Source organism: Carlito syrichta, unplaced genomic scaffold (genome assembly GCF_000164805.1).
Source record: "Carlito syrichta isolate Samal-C Ts95f unplaced genomic scaffold, Tarsius_syrichta-2.0.1 Scaffold314867, whole genome shotgun sequence".
Lineage (NCBI taxonomy): Eukaryota > Metazoa > Chordata > Mammalia > Primates > Tarsiidae > Carlito > Carlito syrichta.
In genome coordinates, this window is record NW_007258963.1 from 38,660 (window position 1) to 46,284 (window position 7,625).

General features: G+C 43.7%; 1 pseudogene; it reads left to right on the forward strand.

Annotated features, from left to right (window-relative positions):
• LOC103274717 overlaps positions 1–7,625 on the forward strand; it is an 18,773-nt pseudogene that overhangs the window by 1,037 nt on the left and 10,111 nt on the right.

Sequence of the window (7,625 nt, forward strand, 5' to 3'; positions counted from 1 at the left end):
AAAAAAAAAAAAAAAAAAAAAAAAAGCCTGCCTCTTGGGCTCATTTAGGTTCCAAAGAGAATCATGGACAAGTTAATTTTTGTCTCCTTGATGTATTCATTCTCCATGATAACACTTACTGCCCCTCAAAAGAATTGTTTACATTCCCCATCTCTTTCTGAGGCAGGGTAGCTAGCACAGATTAGACAGATAAATATCCCCTAGATAGGTTTTAAGAAGCATTTTAAAAATTACATTTTACTGCAGGCCAAGCTAGCAGCCTACCCCACCCCCTCGGCAAATCAAAAGAGTCCCATCAGATGTAAGAATAGGACAGCCCGACCTTTCAGCTCATAATCACTAAAAATTCTTCAGGTTCCCTGTTGAAGGTAAAAGAAAGTCTCAACCCTATCCTTTAATCGATGAAAACTGTAGAAATGATAATAAGACCATCCCTCCATCAGAAGCAGACAGGACAGCGGTTACCTGGGCTTCACCCTCTTTAGCGTATCAATCATTGTGATGGTATATCAGGTCTGTTGCAAAGAGCAAAATGTGTGGTTTCTCTCATCCATGCCAGCTCTGGCATCTCTCTGTCTCTCCTCTTTTCCTTCTCTAATTAACTTTGTTTGAAAACTTTGTGGGCAGCCATTGCCTTATTAGACTCTGGGGTGGCCATGTGCTCTTTGAGCTATGACCATCACCATGTTTCCTGGCTTTGGCCCCCTTCCCTACCTTGGGGAAACGAATCTCCTCTTTCTCTTTAATTTACTTTCTAAATAAACTATATTTTCCAATATTCTGTGCAATTATTTGCATCTTTTTTGTGGCACCGGATCCCATCAGACACCCACACCCGCAGAGGGCCTGACCTAACATTCTGGAGGCTCTGCTGGGAGTGTAACCTAACACTCATCAAAAGTGGGGAGATGATAATTGAAATCAGATACTTGAAGCCCACTCTCTTTAGCATGATAATGATTGTGTATGTATATCAAGCTTCTTGTAAAAAGCAAAAACGTGGTCTTTCTTTCAAAAATACCCATGACAGTCAGACGTGTATGTCTCTCTGTCTCACGCACTAATCAATTCTATTTTAAAACTATACTAGTCCCTTTGAAATGCTTTTCTGTAGTGGGCCAAGGAACCCACTCATTTCTGGCTAAGTATTAAGAATTGTAGTAAACTAGCCTGGTGTTTCCTGCCTTCATATTTTGGCTTTGTATTTTTCTCACATTTTTGTAAAGGAGAAAGCCTCAGGAGTCCGTAAACTTCTTATGCAAAAGAGAAGGTTAAGCCTGGAGGCTAAGTCACTGCAATACCCTCTTCCAAACCAACAGTTATTACTAACATTATCCATTAACAAAGAAAACAAAACAAAACAAACAAAAACATTGCTGGCCACACTAAAATTAATTTTAGAAATGAGCCAAAGAATCCATGAGTTTTGTGCCGCACTCTATCTGGCATTGCTTCCTCTATTAAAAAAAGAAGGTATATACACTTCTGTACCCTATTGAGGGGACAGGGGCATTCACTTTGTGGTTCTCCCCCATTTGCTTGTTGATACATTTGTATGCTTTTTCTTCTATTAATCTACCTTTTCTCGGTTTTTCAGCAAACATTCAGAGGGTGAAGGAGAAATTTTCCTTTGGTTTCTATACAACCCTGAAGTCCTACAGGCTAACCCACCACCTTAGACACATGACCCACAGGGTCAGCTCAGATGTCCTGAAGAACTCTGGGAATGACTGGACTTGTGTGATAGCTATCTTCACCCTGCAGCGGGAGGGGGTTAAGTCACCTGGAACACTTGCGTGTACATCTGAAATAGCTGGGTGAGGCTAAGAGTACTCAAAGCTTGACGTGATCCCATTTCCAGAATTAGGCCACTCCCTGCCTTGGCCCATCCAAACATCCTGAGTTTTGGCAATGAACAGCCCAGTGAGGCTGGGGTTGTTCTCACAAGTGGAAAGGAATGACAGTATAACTTTGGGTCACCTCTAAATATGCTTCCATCACTGCCATTCTGTTTCATAGGAGGAGAGATATATCTTATGGACTTTCAGAGAAGTGATTTCTATGTAAGAACACTCAGAACTCTAACTACAGTGACTTACATATTTCGGGGCATGTTTGTTTACAGTACTTTGGAGAGAACCAGTTGCAAGGCTGGCCAGAGTTTGGTGTTTGCAGAGTCTGGCTGCCAAATATGTGACTGAACATCAGTTCTCCAGGCAGGAAAACTGGTTGGTAACAAGGAAGAATAAGATGGCGTAAGTTCCCAAGGGGGGAGGTAACTTAAAATACCCGAAAGAGAAGCTATTGAACTGGGTTTCCATCAGGTAGGAGGTAGGCAAGGAGCCCATTATTATTGGAAGTTAGGGTTTGTCTTTAAGTGACCTTATTTGAGAGAGACTGGTTGCTGAGATGTGGGCATTTGGGTGACGCTAGAAGCATTACTTCAGTGCTGAGGTGGCAAAATATTTCACAAAATCAGGGAAACTTGTGCCTGGAACCAAGCACCTCTGGCTCCTTTCGTCAGCAGCTTTGGAAACATAGGAGACAGCATTTTGGGGACAGACATTGGCACTTTCACGAGGGACACTGTCCTCAGAGGCAGAGATGAGACGCCCTTGCTGAGGGTTCATGAGCCGGGACACGGACAAAGAGGAGCAGAGGTGGGAGGAACAGGTGGCTGAAGATGGTTGGTTCTGACTGTATTTGATAGACTGATTTGTGAGTACCCATGAGACACCTTCTGAGAACAAACACCCCACAATACTCGAGGGAGATTTGCAGGGCTCTGGAGTTCAGAATGGGCAAATGGGAACAAGAACAGGAAATCTGACTTATGAATGTGAAAGTAGCGTCTCCCACTTGGGTCTGCTGCAGGAGGACAGATTTAGGGCAGTCACGTAATTGGATCTAAGTCCGGCTGCTTATTGCCTGAAAGCCAAACTCAAAAGACAAGAGTTGGTGGAAGGAAAAATAGGTTTTATTCAAGAGCCAGCAACTTGAGGAGATGGCAGACTAATGTCACCCAAAAAGACCATCTTGAATTTTCAGATTGGTTAGAAGGGCTCTTAAAGTGAAACTTGGTATGGGAAATACACAAGTTTGACACAGGGTATAGGTCTGCATGCCTTGTGCTGATGGCTTATCTTGGGTAATGGTGCTCCCAGATGTCTGGTTAGTGTTATCTCTGCTGCAGTCAGGTTATGGATCAACTGCCTCGTGACTTCCCCCAAGCAGGAGGGTTCTACACTCTGAACTCCATTCTGGTATGTTTTAAGATTAGCCTCTGGAATTCTTAAAACAAGCATGCTCAGATAAACATGCATTGCTGAGGATGGGGGAAGGAAGGAACACGGAAGGAGAAAGAGAAAAAAAGTGTTTTTATTTTTAAAAAGGGTGAGGAATAAAAAAAATTATTTCAAAGCAGGATTATTGGTTACAGTCATACAATCCCACCCAGTCAAGAAACCCTGAAGCTGCGCTCAGCCTCAGAGCAGCAAGCTTCTTCCCGCTCCCCAATATTTTCTTTGCAGCTCCAAGCTCTCCAGCCTCCCTCCCTATCTGCCTTCTCAGGACATAGGCTCTGCTGGCCTATAGGGTCAGCCTGTCCCCATCTTCCCATGGATTTATGGACCACAGAAGGCTTCCAAGTCTTCATAGGTGCATTAATAAATTCACATTAATAAAGAATAAATGAACATTAATAAATCATCACAAGGGGGTTCTTAGAAATTGTTTGTTTCTCTCCTCAAACGCCAGATAGCTTTCTTTTCCTGTTGATCTCAATCTATCCCTCATTTCCCATGCATCCTCTTCTTTCCCTGTCTTTGCTACCCTCTGTCTGTTATACTCCATAATACTAAGTAAGCCCCAAGGGTGCTGGTCTGAACAAAACAATCACTTTTTCTAGCCTCTGTCTAGGTTTATGTAGAAATGTGGTTGCTGGGGAATTCCAGTCCACTGGGACATCTGTATGGCATGATACTCATTTACAAAGCCCCTTCATAACATGAAGAGCAAATAAAAAGATTGTTGTGCTCTAACAATGCCCATCTGGGGCAGTTTCTCATTTGCTTTGCTCACCCTAAACACCACCATCTGAACCAGAATTGGCAGTTGAGTTTTAACTTGCCTACCTAAGACTGTTACAACCCTACAAACTTGATTTACATAAATTAAGAAGGGTTCTCCACTTAATAATTTTATTTATACAAAAAAAACTTTCCAGTTGCCAAAAATCATTGAGAATGATCACAATAACTCACACAGTACACCGGCAGTCAATTAAACAATGACCACAAATTCTATACAGCTGTACTCTCCAATGTGCTAGCCACTGGCTGCATGTGCCTATTTAAATATTTCAATTAACTAAAATTAAAAATGTGATTCCTTGGATTGCCTGAGTCTGTGGGTTCAAGACCTGTCTGGGCAACTTGGTGAAACCTCATCTCTACAATAAATCAAAAAATTAGCCGGGTGTGGTAGCATGTGCCTGTAGTTCCAGATACTTGGAAGGCTGAGGCGGAAGGATTGCCGGAGCCCAGCAGGTCGAGGCTGCGGTAGCTGGGAGTGGGCCACTGCACTCCAGTCTGGGCGACAGAGTGAGACACCAACTAAAAAAAAAAAATGTGATTCCTCAGTTGTACTAGCCATAGTTCAGTGCTCAATGGTCACATAGCTAGTGCAACTGCACTAGACAGCACAGATACAGAACATTTGCAGTGTCACAGAAAGTTTTATTACAACCCTGTTCTTGAGTGTCAATCTAGCATTGATCCAATCTCTCCATACTATGGACTTCGTGAAACCCTTATCCAGGTATGTCTGAGGAAAGCATTTTTTTCTTTCTTTCTTTCTTTTCTTCTTTTTTTTTGAGTTGGAGTCTCACTCTGTCGCCCAGACTGGAGTGTGGAGTGCAGTGGCATGCTCCTAGCCACCGCAGCCTCCACCTGCTGGGCTCTGGCAATCCTTCTACCTCAGCCTTCCAAGTAGCTGGAGCTACAAGCACGCGCCACCATACCCGGCTAATTTTTTTGATTTATTGTAGAGATGAGGTCTTGCCAAGTTGCCCAGGTGGGTCTCGAACCCTCGAGCTCAGGCAATCCACTCACCTTGGCCTCCCAAAGCGTGGGATTACAGGCTGAGCCACCAAGCCTGGTCTTTCTTTATTTCTTAATTGTAGAAATGAGGTCTTGCCAAGTTGCCCAGGCTGGTCTCAAACCTGTGGGCTCAGTCAATTGAGGAAAGCATTTCTGTCCTGATCCTGTCTACCACTTCTTCATTCTTAATTCTGATCTTTTGCTATCTGTCCTAGAATAAGCACTTCTTGATATCTTTGCTAATATGCCCCTTACAAAGAATTCAGTCGTTTCACCTGCAATTACTTGGAGCTTGCATTATAAGTACAGAATGCTCTTCAACTAGTTTTATACCAATGGACTTAGCAAAGTAAATGCTAAGAATTTACCCTAAAGTCTCTCCTCTTTGAAACTTGGCTGGGTTATCCTGGGCACATGAGTTCCTGCATTTATACAGATATGAGTCATTTAGGTGTCAGACAAGGGCCAGAACCAGTGTCTTTAGAGAGGCCTGCTTGGCCACTGGACTGTGACCTCTTGGTCATGCTGGACCCTGTGTGCTAAGCTGAACTGGGACCCTGGTTCTCAGGTTGGAGGGTGGGGAGGTGTTCTGAGTTTGTATCCTACATCCTCATGGTTCCTTGCCTAACTTTCTTGTCACCTACACATTGGTCCTGATAACCAGCCAGCTGCCACTGTTGCTGTCTCTCTGAGGTCTGTTGAATACGCACAAGCTCTCTTTTACCCTAGCTGCTTATTATTGCCCCAGATTGTGGTCAAGCTCTCACACTTTAGCAATCCCCCTGTCTCAGCCTCCCAAAGTGCTGGGATTACAAGTATGAGCCACTGCACCAGGCCTGGTTCTCACAATGACTGGGCGCTAACACCCTGTGTTGAGCTGTCTCATCATGCAGAAACCTTCTCACCCACAGAGGCTCCACCCTCCCATGCCAGGCTGCCCTCCAGCCTGGATACTCTCTTTACTCTCTCCAGACTCTGGCATCCCAGGACAGGTCATATTTCTACCCAGATGTCCTTCCTCTCCTCAAGCTCCAACACTATTACTTCTGGGGCTGCTGCAGCACTCACCTCCCTGCCCCCTCCAACTAATTCTTTACATGCAAGCCAATTTTGCTTCGTAACACCAAGTGACTTTTGGACTGAGTTGATTAGAAGGGAAAGGAAAAAGAAAGAGGAATAAAAGAGGAAGAGGGATTGTGTTCTTTTTTTTTTGAGTTGGAGTCTCACTCTGTCGCCCAGACTGGAGTGCAGTGGCCGCTCCCGGCCACCGCAGCCTCGACCTGCTGGGCTCCGGTGATCCTTCCACCTCAGCCTTCCAAGTAGCTGGAATTACAGGCATGGGCTACCAGGCCCGGCTGATTTTTTGATTTATTGTAGAGATGAGGTTTCGCTGCCCAGGTGGCTCTCGAATCCGCGGGCTCAGGCAATCCACTCACCTCAGCCTCCCAAAGGAGCGGGATTATAGGCTGTGTTCTTTTTGTTTATTTAACATTTAATAGCTTTACTTGTGTATGTCTCGGTGGTGACCATTTTGTGTCAATTTTTCTTGGCATACAGTATGTCAAGTTGCCTTTTATTTTAAGAACATTTTTTTGCACCATTTGTTCAGTTCCATTGCTATGCTTTCTTCTTTGGGTACCCTACTTATGTGCTTGTTGGAATTCTACTGTCTGCCTTCTCTATGTATCAATTTCTTTTAAAACTGAATATCCATTTCATTTTCTATACTTGTTTCATTTCTATCCTCTAGCTTTTTTCCTCCACTGTGTTTTCCGCAGTATTTATAATCCTTATGTTTCTCTGCTTTAGTTTTGATTCCTGTGGTGTTTCTTTTCTTTTCTTTTCTTTTCTTCTTTCTTTTTCTCCTTCCCCTTCTTCTTCTTCCTCTCTCTCTCCCACCCCCCTTCTTCTTCTTTTTGAGTTGGGATCTCACTCTGTTGCCCAGGCTGGAGTACAGTGGCATGATAACAACTCACTGCAGCCTTGTCCTCCTGTTGCCCAGGTTGGAGTGCAGTGGCACTCTCACTGCCACCTCAGCCTTGACCTCCTGGACTCAGGCAATCCCTCCACCTCAGCCTTCCAAGTAGCTGGAATTACAGGCATATACCACCACGCCCAGCTAATTTTTTTTATTATTATTTATTGTAGAGATGAGAACTTGCCAAGTTGCCCAGGCTGGTCTTGAACCCGTGGGCTCAGGCAATCCTCTCACCATGGCCTCCCAAAGTGCTGGGATTATAGGTGTGAACCACCGTGCCTGGCCAACATTTACATTTTTTCTACATTTGTTATTTACCTTGGCACAAAACATGAAGTATAAATATATATTAATATATTTTCCCACATGGCTACCTAGATGTTTCAGCATAATTTGTTGGATAATCTACCTTTCCCCCATTGATTTGAAATGTCACTTTTATCATTAACTATCATATTTTTATATTATTTCTATTTCTGCATTTTTTCCAAACATTTTTTTTTTTTTGAGTTGGAGTCTCACTCTGTCGCCCAGACTGGAGTGCAGTG